The sequence below is a fragment of the Castor canadensis genome, chromosome 5 (genome assembly GCF_047511655.1).
Source record: "Castor canadensis chromosome 5, mCasCan1.hap1v2, whole genome shotgun sequence".
Lineage (NCBI taxonomy): Eukaryota > Metazoa > Chordata > Mammalia > Rodentia > Castoridae > Castor > Castor canadensis.
The window spans coordinates 16564228-16577137 of NC_133390.1; the positions used below are offsets into that span (position 1 = coordinate 16564228).

At 34.2% G+C, this 12910-nt stretch overlaps 1 long non-coding RNA gene across 9 annotated transcripts in view; it reads right to left on the reverse strand.

The window, feature by feature from the left end:
• LOC141423210 (uncharacterized) overlaps positions 1-12910 on the reverse strand; it is a 171074-nt gene that overhangs the window by 55082 nt on the left and 103082 nt on the right. For 4 of the 9 annotated variants that reach the window (XR_012447890.1, XR_012447882.1, XR_012447884.1 and 1 more), the window contains 2 exons: positions 12579-12686; positions 10510-10589 (listed from right to left, as the gene is read on the reverse strand). This is a non-coding gene — a long non-coding RNA (uncharacterized lncRNA). Of the gene's footprint in view, positions 1-10509; positions 10590-12527; positions 12687-12910 lie in introns of all 9 variants that reach the window. The other 5 variants (XR_012447888.1, XR_012447886.1, XR_012447889.1 and 2 more) reach the window with 2 other exon arrangements.

Here is a 12910-nt window from a genome sequence, read left to right on the forward strand (position 1 = left end):
GTATTCTTGTTATGCAATATAGAATAATGATATGTTGGAACATGATGTGTTGTTTAAAAAATTAATTTTCTTTTACCTTTATAATTCTTGCCCAAAATTTTCCCCAAACTAATATCAGATAATGCTATCTACCATTACTACCATCAAGGAAGCAAAGCTAGAATTACTAGTACATGTAGTCTTGTAGATATTTGAAGAAAACTTAGAAAATAATAATGTATTTCCTTGCTGTTGTCATCCAAAAACTACTGGGCCAGTAAAGCAATAACATTTATAAATGTCAGTAGGTCAACTAGTGATAGATGTCTATACTTGATTTTAGAAGACTGGCAACATGCAAGAAATCTATATACTTTGCAAAAAAAATTTAAATCCTCATTTGTTTCTTTTTATAATAAACCTAATGCACATTTCTTCACTGATATTGCCACTATATGAAAACCCACATATCTTTTCAAATATTTAAAAATTTTATGAAATGACAATATACATCCATATTGGAAGTGGTCAGCTGCTAAAACATTCTTAACTGAGCAGTTTTGTAATTAGTATGCCTATTGAGAAGCAGGGAATTATTACAGAAATGCAGAAGTGTGGAACTACTAGCCACACAGTGGCTGTCTCCACCTCCAGTGATTTTCAGGAAATACTGCCTTTCTTCAATGGTTAACTGTCATCCTGGATTAACAGCAAAGATTAAGAATGCTATCTATAATTTACATCAATCATGTCACTCTTCTGCATCTAGCTTATTTTAGGTCAGCATTATAACATTACATAGGTGAAATTCCTCCACATCCCTCAACAGTACAATGCACCTGGTACATATATTTCCATTACTGATGAAACTTATTGAATATTCATACAGTCCACTAAGTCAGTAATAGGAAAATCACCTCAAAAAATTGACAAAACCCCTATAAAGATATAATTTTGTTAAGTAAAGTTCTATTTTGGCCCACCAAATTGGCCAGTACTCATTGGATATATTTGAGGTTGTAATCACTGCATGGTAAGAAACAATGTATATGAAGTCTGCCAAGCTTACAAGAGCAGATATATACTTTTTTTGGTAAGGAAAATATTCTTTTTAGAAAGCAAGTATTGGCAAGATTTATTGTTAAAGTCAACAAGTTTTAGAACTTCACTTGGAAACTCTAATACAATGTCTGCTGAGTCTAGAAAACAGTGCTGAGATTCATAAATAAACATGATTGAAAATTAAGCAGGAAAATTATGCATAAATTAATTCTTTGAATCAGTAGCCACTGGAAATAGGTAATAAATCTGAGTAGAAAATATTCTTTAGAATATTTTAAGACATCTTTAGATGTCTTAACTTTATGTTTATTGAAACAAAGTATCTATCAAAATAACTGATGTGTACACTACATATATCATCTAAATGAAAGACAAGAGCAAACAAAGAAATTGTGTAGCTTATTCTTTTATAAATAAGAATGTCACAGCCAGGTGCCAGTGGCTCATGCCTATAATCCTAGCTACTCAGGAGGGAGAGATCAGAAGGATCATGGTTCTAAGCCAGTCTGAGCAAAAGAGCTGGTGGAATGGCTCAAGGTATACCCTGAGTTAAAACCCCAGCACCACAAAAAAAAAATAATAAATAAATAAAAATGTCTCACTTCCTTCCGTAAAGAGTCTGTGTCATAAGAACACCTGCATTCACTTATAGTTCATCATAATAGGGACTGGGAGCAGGCAGGGAAAACAAGGAGACCAACTCAACATGGTCATGTATTTATTCGGAGAGCAAGTAGATTATGTCACATCTTCAAAGCTCACTTTGTAGAAACAATAAGCCATATAGTAGTTTGCATGAAAGCAAAAAGCTGCCTACTCTGTGGGGAGATTAGTAGGGTATACAGGAAACTTCAGAGATGCAAGGGAATGGTATTATGTGGTGATCTGAAAGAAGAAATGAGAAAGACAGATTTGGAAATTTGGGAATGGAGTAAGATAGCATTCCAGGCAGTGTGGACCACAGTGTTGGAAATACCTGTGGTAGAAAATTTGAGCTAAAGCCAATATGTTGAGAATGCAGAGGAAACCAAGGCAAGGGAAAAGAAGAAGAAAAATACTGGAAGGAGTAAACCACTGTAGGAATTTATGGAGCACATTAAGAACTTTGGCCCTGACCTTACGAGCAGTACAAACCCAAAGATGTGTTTCACAAGAATTATCAGATCAAGTTCGTATTATTAAGGGTTCAGTATGGAAAACTAACTGAAGAAAAACAGGAAGGGAAAAAGCAAATTAGATATCTACAGTCTGCTTCTATGGGGTAAATATAGAAGAAACACTAAATGAGGAATCCTGAGACACAGGTTCCAGGCTTTTTTCTCTAGTGAATATTTTGCATGGCAGTGGAGAATTCACTTATCTGAGAGTCAGGTTCTTCAAATGGAGAATAATTATAAAAATAATTTCATATACCATTATGAGAAATAAATGTGATGATCTAGAGACCTTAATACAAACTGAAGAACATGGTTGGTTGCTATTTTAATTAGTATAAATAATAAGATACATAAAATAGAAAATTGCTACAATATGCAAATTTATCACAACTATGGTTAGGACACAGAGTTAAAGGATCTAAATGTTCCTAATATTTCAGAGTCATCTAAAAATAATGAAGAAAATTTAGCTTAAAACTACAATTTCTGTAGTGCAGTAAATGATGACACATGAAAATAACTTCATATCAATAATACTCACACAATCACACATAAACATAGACATATTCTCCATGTGTAAAAAGAGGTTATGTTTTTCAGTCATAAATTAGCTAACCATGTTTAGGAACACCTTGCATTTTACAGTGTAGATAATGGATGACATTAAGTTTATCACATTGACTGAATTCTTAAGGAGTCATGTTAAAGAAAAAATACACAAATTCCAATAGGTTAGATGCTGATAGCAACTCATTTTAGCTATTTTCTGTGGATACAGAAATTTGCCAAGCATAAGTATTGGCCTTCCATGGAGTGAAATGTGTTATTTAAAATGTGTCATAAGAAATTTACTTTACTCTAAATCCAAAGCTTGCGCACAGCAAAGAAAACAATCATCAGAGTAAGGAGACACCCTACCGAGTGGGAGAAATTATTTGCAAACTATAAACCTGATAGTGGGTTAGTTTCTAGCAAAAAATGAAAAATCAGATTCTAAAATGGGCAACAAGGCTGGGCATGGTGTCTCACACCTACAATCCCAGCTACTCAGGAGATAGAGGTCAGAAGGATCGAGGTTTGAGGCCAATGTGGGCAAAAAGTTATTAAGACCCCCATCTCTGGGCCATCAATAAGTTGTGATCCTTTATGTGAGAGGTTGTAAGTAGAAGGATGGCAATCTGTGCCCAATCAAAAGTGTAATACCCTACCAGAAGAATAACCAAAAAGCAAAAAAAAAGAACTGGAGGTATGGCACAAGTGGAAGAGTGCCTGAAGAGTAAATTCAAGTATGTGAGTTCAAACTCCCCCCCAGAATGGGCAAAGACTATGTTTTCTGACTTGATTCAAGTTAATAAATTAACACAACACATCAGGAATGACAATGACAAAAATATTTATAACTAGTCATGTCATATGCACTTTTATTTAGTTACCAAGAGGTAATCTTAATTCACCTAAATAATTTAAAGATAGTAATAAACTGTTTAATGCAAAGCTATGCTGTTTATTTTGTTTTCCATTTTAAGGGACTATGCAAAGTTTCACTGAATAGTTCAATTGCCTGTATAAGAGAAGTTTTGGGGTATCCCTATCTCAGTATATGTTAGTCAAATTTTGAAATATAGGTCATATGTCACTCACTTTAGAAATCTAGCTCCCCATGGCATTTTAGAACAAATTATTCATACATATCATTAAACCTACCACAATTTTGATATAAAGGGAGAAAACTGTATTGCAGGCAAGTATATAAAGGAATCTATCATAGAGTTTACAAGAAAATTAAAGGATTTGTTTTTATGTCTGACATATTATTTTATGTCTGGCATTGAGAATGTGTTTTCTAATAATGCACTGTAAGATCTTGATGTCAGACAAGGAAATTCGTGAAATAGCTTTTGCTATAATGTCACTTGAGGCACATATAACACCTTATGAGTGAAGTGTTTGGACCCAGGCCAGACAAATAAGAATAAAAGAACTGACAGCTTTGTTTCAAAACTCTTAATTTGAGTTTACAGTGCTTTTTAGTTTGCGAAGTTTATTGCTGGAATCACTATCATTTACAGAATTACGCCAGTTTGGTATTACTTCTTGAGAAGTAGTAAAGATTGATTCAGATACACGAAGAAGGGGCCAGGAACTGATACAGCCCCTAGAGAAATGTAGTTATATCATATGGTTCTTTCTATAATTTCAAATAAAAGGAAAACAAATGAGAATGAAAATTGAGATATTTCCATCACCATACAAGTGTAATAAAATACAATCAATTAAATTTGCAGAGGTATTAAAATATACAAAGGTGAGTTTTATGGCTGTATTAAACTGGTAGGAATGAAACCCTCTATTTTATAGGAGGTAGAAAAAATCATAAACTAATAATGAGGATAAGGCAGTTTTTGCCAGACACAGCCTTATAAACTATATTCTCATTATTAGTTACATCTGCCAGGAAACAGTAAGCTGCAATACAATTCTTCAAAAATTATTTTCAGTCTGTTGACTTTGGTCTCATACAATACGCCTTTTCCTTACTGAATTGTCCTCATCCATTCTCCTAACTTTCTTCACTCTTAGAATTACATTACTCAAAACAGTTCTAAAACTGGGCCACATAATTCAATAACTGCTACATTTTAAGTATATTTACTTTTTATCTGTGATTTGATATTATGGATAATATTTTTTCAATGATTTAATAAAGTGAACATTGACACTACTTTTTATGAGAGGGTTAAAGGGGATACATTGCAAGGAAAATATGTTTTGCTGGGTTTTCATGGGAAACATTACATATTTCTTAGGTATCTGTACATTTATGTTATGATAGCAATTTTAATAAAATTGTTAAAATGTGTTTATGAAACTCTTAGCAGAGTAAAGTCATGCAGTTAAAGTTGATCTTTCCTCAATTACTTAGCTTCATCATTAACAACCTGCAAGTTAAATAAATTAAAAATAAAGTATTACACACCCTCAATCATAAAACAATCAGCCCCCGACCTACAAATCTGTAGGCACGTAGAGACTATCAAAGTTACATATTTTTCTTGGACTTAGAAAACACTGTAGTATTGGCAATATATAGAACTGAGTTAGCAAAAATGTAAAAGAAATGTAAAGTACATGATATAAATGTAAACCGAGTGAGAATTCCAGATCCATTCCGAAGTGAAAAAGAAAATCAAGGAGGGAATGGTAGTTCTGGCGGTAAGTGAACGGAAAAATACAGTTCATTCAGATCCCAGAACACATGTGTGCCCACAACTAGGAGGAAGGGAGAGAGGACAGGGGAGAGAATAAACATTTACTGACCATGAATAATGTGCTACCTTTTATATGCATATGTACTTATCTAATTTTTCATGACCTTCAAAATATCGGATCTACTTAATCTCAATTTTATAGATAAAGAATTTAATATCTCAAAGGTTAAGTCCTTCCTAAGATCATATTAAACAGTAAGCAAATTCAGGTATAACTGACTTCAAATAGTGTGAAGTTTGTCACAAGAGTTTCTGATTGATTTATTCCCTTTTTAAAACCACAGAATAATTTTTCATTTTGCTTGAACTGGTATAAAGAGGGAATGTGATTAACTCCAGATGCATAATTTTTCATTATTAGAAAACAGCTATTGTCTTTGGCAGCTGTTTAAACATTATTTAATGGAAGGCCAGGACAAATACTGAAAACCTCAGCACAGACCCTCGCTCTCTCCCACACTCCTTTTCTTCCTTCCTTTCTTCCCTCAACATGTTCTTTTCTTTCTCTTTCTTCCTTACAACCTTCCTTTTCTTCATTTCTTCCTTCCTTTTTCTTTCATTTTTACTTAGTTTTGACTTCTTTTACACCTTATTATTTGAAACATACGTTCAATAGGGTCTTTCCAATGGATTTTTATAAATGGATTTAGTCTCCCTTTTCCAGCCCTCCGCTTGTGATCTTTTTCATGTGATGAGCACATGCACTAATCCCTGTGAATTCTAAAACAAGCATAAGGGAGTAGGTGGTTTGAATGCATTCTCTCTTCCTAGTCTGAGAGTCTGGGCTGGGGAATAGAGACTCTAGGGAACCTGACTAAGATCAGGCAGTAGAGTGGAAAGACTGGCACCACTGTGTTAGTTGTTCTTCAAGTACTCCAAACCATTCCAGCACATATCTTAAGGACAGGAAATGCAGTTCAAATTTTGGTCTTTTTTACTAAAAGCAACTGCTAGTTGGTACAAACCTAGCCCTGCTTCTGGTCTGCTGCAGGGAGGCTCCCTGCTGGCTCACTTGGTGGAACACATGCTTATGGTTTGCATCTTGGCTAGGGTTGTATCCAAGGTGGACATTATGTCTTGCTTGGCAGTTTGATAGGATGCTCCATTATTTGCATATGCCTGCTGTATTCACCACAAGTTGGCAGAAAAGACATTTTTCACAGCTAGGACAATCTAAGAACAGGGCAGAAATTTGCAAGAAAACAGATCAAAAGCAAAGAGAAACATAATATGAACCCCACCCTCTTAAAGCCAATATGGCCAAGATAAACCTTATTAGAGGAAGATGGGCAGCCAGATGGGCAGTCAGAGGGAGGCACAGACTCTGGAAGTGGTAAACATGTGACCCTGCCAGCAGTGAATTATTAGCTCAGTCTGGAAAAGAGAAGATTCAAACTGGGCCATGGTAGGAAAATGGAACTAGGTCTTGTTCAATGGACTAGAATTGCTCATGAGCTTTATTTGTGCATATGTGTACCTGTGTTAAATATGTTACATGCAGGTATGTAAATGAGAATCTAATAGCTGTCTACCTGCCTCTAGAAGGGAGAGCACTGTTATCAAAATAAAAGTAAAGACTATGTCTTTTCTACCCGTCACAGACTCCAATTACTTTTTTTTTCATTATTCTCTACAAATTGCTTTAGTTATTATTAATTTCCAGTTATTCTAGTTTCAGCTTAGATGGGTTTAGTATGGAAACCTTTTAAGTTATATTGCACATTGTATATTATTCTCTGTGATTTTGAATATCATAGTGCTCATGAATTATTTTTTCCCAGCTACTCTTATAATATTTGATGTCCAAGGTTATTCTGAATGAATTCTTCTTTCCAAAGTAACTTCAGTCTATAGAGCTTTAAAAAATGGAAGATCCATTTTTGTTGCTTTTTCTTGTCCCCCTGTTCCTTCTTAGCCATATCTTACACATTCAATATGCCCGAAGCTTTTAGCTCTCTTTTATCTCTAATTTTCTACTGTGAGAAACACTACCATCAAGACAGCATGTAAGAGGAGGGTTGGAAGGAACTGAGTGCCTAGTGGCTCTCAAATAATTCTGTTTTGATAGTTCAAATTACTAATTAAAGAAAGCCCTAGGAAAGCATTGTATTAAAAAGCATAGACTATGAAGTAAGATAAACTGAAAGTTCAAGTCCCAGTTCCATCATTTCTAACCTCAGAACTTTTCAGGGAGAAGTTGCTTGTTGTTTTTGTTTTGGAATCAGGTGTCTTACTATGTAGCTCAAGCTGGCATCAAGATTGCAAACTTTGTGCTCCAGTTTCATGAGTGTAGGGGGTTATAGACACACATCAGCATGTTAGCAGGTTATTAAGCCTCCTAACATTGTCTTACCTATGTGTAAAAGAAGGATGACAGCAAGGTTTAACTCATGAGATTGATAGGCAGAATAAATAAAATAATATGCATATCAGTTCTAAGCATGATATCTGATGAATTAAGACTCCAGAAATAACTCTAGTGGTGAAAGCAGTGATATGTAGTGAAGACATACAATTTTTAAAATCTTCTTTTATATGAAAGTTTTATCCAATTACAAGTATACCAGATTCTGATTATTTTATAAACCTTGGGAATCTAAGTTACAAGATAGCCTTACAATTATTTTTACTTATAGCTTTTAAGTTACTAAATTGATACAGATAAATCCATGACAAATTTACCTAATATTGACTTTCAGTGTATTTTAGTAGTTATAGAGCAGTCCTCATCATATTTATTTTATTCTGAAGTTGTTTAACTTACTTCATATAAAGACAAGTATCTTTTTTTTCCATGATGGGGATCAAATCAGGATCTTTCACATACAAGTAAATATTTGTAGCTATTTAAACGTAACATATTTAAAAATAAACAAATGAAAACTGTGCTTCTGTTAGCAATGACATAGCCATGAAAAACTCCATATATTGTATTCAACTAGAAAATGAAGATTAAACACCTACATTGTCCCAGTGTTTGGCGTATAAAGGAAAACAAAATGCTAAACAAAAATCCTACATGTAAGTTTGTAGAGAAAAATGTGAACAAATGAACAGGCAAGAAATAATCCCAAATTGCTATCAGCTTTATAAGGAAAATATAATAGCTAGGGTTGCTTTGAACTGAAAACTAATGTAAGTATTTCTGTCAATGATAATGTTTCAAAAAAAGGTGAAGTGTTAGCTGATACCAGAAGCAAGATATATAACTTGAAGCTGATGTCTGATATTCAAGAAAAAGAAAGTAAGGAGAAGAGTATCATAGGTGGAAGGCACAGAGTGTGCAAAGTTCTTGTGCTGGGAGAGACCTTGGCCAGTCCCAGGATCCAAATCAGGAGCTGATCAATTTGGACCATAGAGAGAATGGCCTTAGACTTTAACGTAAGCGACTTGAAAAGACACCGAAGGAGTTTAGGAAGGAGAGCGATTTAATGTGATATTCAAACTCTAGTTGATGTATGTGCTCAAAGAATAAACCAAGGAATGGACAAGGTAGGTTGTGGTAAAAGTGAAATTATTGAAAGCATTTGATGGTCTCTACTCTTTTTATCTCTTATTATCACTAAGAGATAGTATTTGTTCATTTAGATTTGAAATATTTTGAAGACAGAAGTTAAAGGATGTTGTTACTAATAGTTGTGAAAATAATATATATAAATATACATATATATATATCCTTGTGAGCTGGCAAGGATGTGGGTCAAAAGAAATTTAGAGACACTGTTGATGAGATGTAATCTGACATAACACTCATCAAGACTCATATTTTCTTGCAAATTTGAAAAAGCTCATATACACAGAAGGGATACATTGAGAAACCCCTTTGAACATGGACTTAAATACTAACAATGAAAGACAGTACTGTAAAATAGGTACAGTATTGTGTGGAGTACTTGTAGGGGATGGGTGAATGAAAGACATTAAGGTGAGGATATATGATTGATGGACTTCATAATTCATATACTTACATGAAATTGAACAAAGAAACCTCTTTGCAATTGCTTTAATTGAAGAGGGGGTGGGGTTGAGGGGGAGAGATGATGAGGGTGATCTCACAAATGTACAATACAAGCCTAATTAGAATTGTCACTATGAATGCCCCCCTATATAATGAGAGTATCCTAACAAAAAAATCTATAATAAAAAAAGGAATTCCTTTTCTATGCTGTGCTGTATCAGAAGAAACTTTTGAATATGGAAATACAGGTGAACATCTCAGTAGTTTGTTGTAGTAAAGAACAACATGCAAAGATCTAAACTAAAATCAAATCACCAATCCAAATTTCTATGAACTGAAGGCATAATTATTTTCAGTGTATGTATATAATAGAACACTAGACAGCAGTGAAAAATGCTGCTTAGCAACATTCATTAATATGAATCAGTTGAAAAGAGGCCAGGAGGATGGCCCACACACGTGATCCCAGGTACTTGGAAGGTAGAGATCAGGAAAAGTATGGTCCCAGACCACTCAGGCAAAAAGTTAGACCCCATGTCAATCAATAAGCCAGGTGTGGTGATGTGTGCCTATGATTCCAGTTACACTGGAGGCCCTAGGTAGGAAGACTGCTATTTGAGGTGAACCTGGGAAAAAAAAATCCTAACTGAAAAATAAATAAAACAACAACAAAAAAAAAAAAGCTAGGGGTATGAGTCAAGAGGTATAGTTCATGCCTAGTGTGAGGTCCTGAGTTCAAACTCTAATACCACCCCCCAAAAAAATCACAGAATATCAGAAACTGTTAATATGAAAAAGTAGTTCTCAAAGTGTCACTCAGGCATATCAAAAGTATTTTTATTTACTACCCAGATGGAAGGGGATGTCAGAGACATTAAAAGAGGGAAATAGATTTGACGATGATATCAAGGTATTTTCTACATAGCATAAGAATAAATATTAGAAGCCTTTATAAGCAGAAGCTGGTTCCCAACTAAAGCCAGCAAAGAAGCAAAGACTCTACCCCACGTCCCAGGAAGCGGGTTCATTCAACCTGAATGAACTTAGAGGCAATTCTTCCCCAGAGTCTACAGAAACAACTCACTTGCTGACAACTTGATTGTGGTCTTGGGAACCTCAGCAGAGGTCACAGGCAGGCCCATCCACACTTCTGGGCCACAGGATCTGTGAAGCAATACATTTTTGATGTTTTAAACTTCTATGCTAGTGGTAACTTTTTGTCGTTGCAATAGAAAAGCAAAGACTGGACTACATTCAATTAGTAGCATAATTCAGTTCTCTACAGTTTACTGATCAACTACCTGAATGTAGCTCTAATTCTGAAGGTCTTTGATGATTTTCAGCAAAACAAATTAAAATGTGAGATGTGGTGAGCATCTCCATCCTCTACTTAAAATTGGGAGGATATTTGTTCTAAGGAATGAAGGCCAGGTACAAACCACGTTTTCCAAGTCTTGTTCCATAGCCAAAACCAATACTATATTTTCTCATTATCCAAGATAGAGATCCAATCATTTTTGTAAAGCAAGAGAAAAATACAGCTATGAAAACTGGTACTAAAATAAAAATATCTTATGACTTCCAGATGTCAGTCCAGGGTTACAAAAACAGTGAGGAAACCTGGCCAAGGTGACTTCCAAAGATGCTCTAAGGATGTAGTAAATGAGAATCCTGCACAAAAAGTCCTCTTTTGTGAAAACTCCTATACTCTTATATCCATATATGTATATATATATATATATACACACATATATATGTATGTATATTTTCTCCCACTTTAAATACCACTTTTCATTTTGAAGAATGAATACACGTTCGCTCCCATTAGCATATTTAGACATATTGTATTTGCAAATAGTTTTCAAAATGAAATCAGAAATGAAGTTATTTGGATTGGGGGGGGCATGAGCTCATCAATCAGGTTTTCATTATTCTCTTGCCAATTCTAAATGGTAACATTTGTAATTATTTAGATTTAAACCTGTGTGATATGAATGTTAGCCTTTTGATGCTCAAAACATTATTTTTCCTTATGTTTGTTCTAGTTGTATATGTGTTTGGTTTAAAGTACATACTTAAAATCAGTTTGAATGTATGTATACATATCATTAATTATATAATAGACATCAATGAGGACATTTTAATTTTTAATAATTTTTAGTTTTAGTTTTAATAGTTCAATATAATCATCAAAAACAATAATTAAGCATTATACAATTAAGTGAACTACAAACTTGATTCAAATCTCACCAACTCATCTACTAATTATTAATCTTTCTGGACCTGAACTCAATCCAGGATCACACTTTCATTCAGTTATGGTATTTCCTTACTCTAACCAAATTTGTGTCTTCTAGGATACTTTTTTGTCTCACCTAAGTGATAAATTTAGTATCATCAGTAAAAAGACACCCCAACCTGAATTAATGCATTGAAAAGGGTATGGCATCACTTTTGTGGCATTCTTGCCAAACTTTTGTAATCATATTAAATTATTGAGAAATATTAGTTTATATTTGATTAGTAACTGTGTTGCAACATAACTGAGTACTCGCCTCCAAATGACTGAGTTGAGATGACCACAGATGGAAGATTGAGAAACAAGGAATGATGAGCAAAGAAATTGGTATACATGTAAGTTAATTGAAATTAATATTAGGGAATAAGAAGCTTTATGGTACAAAGATAAATAATTAAATTTTGAGCAATATATGTTTAGAGTGTTATTCTTAAGGAAGGTAGAAATATTGGTTTAGATTGCCTAAGAAAGAAAACATGTTAAAATTTCAGTGACTGGTTTAAAAACAGTAGGTATCATATTCTATATGTTTGTATCTCCTGAAAATTCATATCTTGAATTTCTAGACCCCAAGGAACTGATATTAGGAGGTAGAGACATTTCTGAAAATGTTTAATTCATAAAAATGCCTCTCTAAAAGAGGCCAAAGGAGTTTTTTCCCCCTTGTGCCATGTGAGGATACAACTAGAGACTCACCTGGGAAACAGGAACTGAGCTAGAGAGAAAAGCAGAAAGAGAAAAGAGGGAGCCACTCAAAATATAGAACTAGAAATGTGTGCTGCAACACTGTTATGAGAACATACGTTCATTAAAAGATAAATGAGTAAGTCAGCTGTGGAAGAGCATGTTGACACCTTGGCTGACTTCAGACCTGTTCTTCCCTTGAGCTGAGCACTGAATGTGTCGATGTTCAGTCTTTGCTCTTCATCATTTGTAGAACACTGAAATATCTCAGAATTACTCTGAAAATAAAAGCAGGATATTAGTGTAGGATTAATAGAGTAGAAATTCCTAATTAGTATTCTTATTTCCTATTAAAGCTTATATGAACCTATGAAAAATCATCTACCTTCTGCAAACTTGACTTTTCCACTGGTACACTTTACAACAATCACACCTTTCCTACCACTCACAGAATTTCTAAGCAGCTCAATGAAATAGTATACACAAAACATTTTGCAAATTA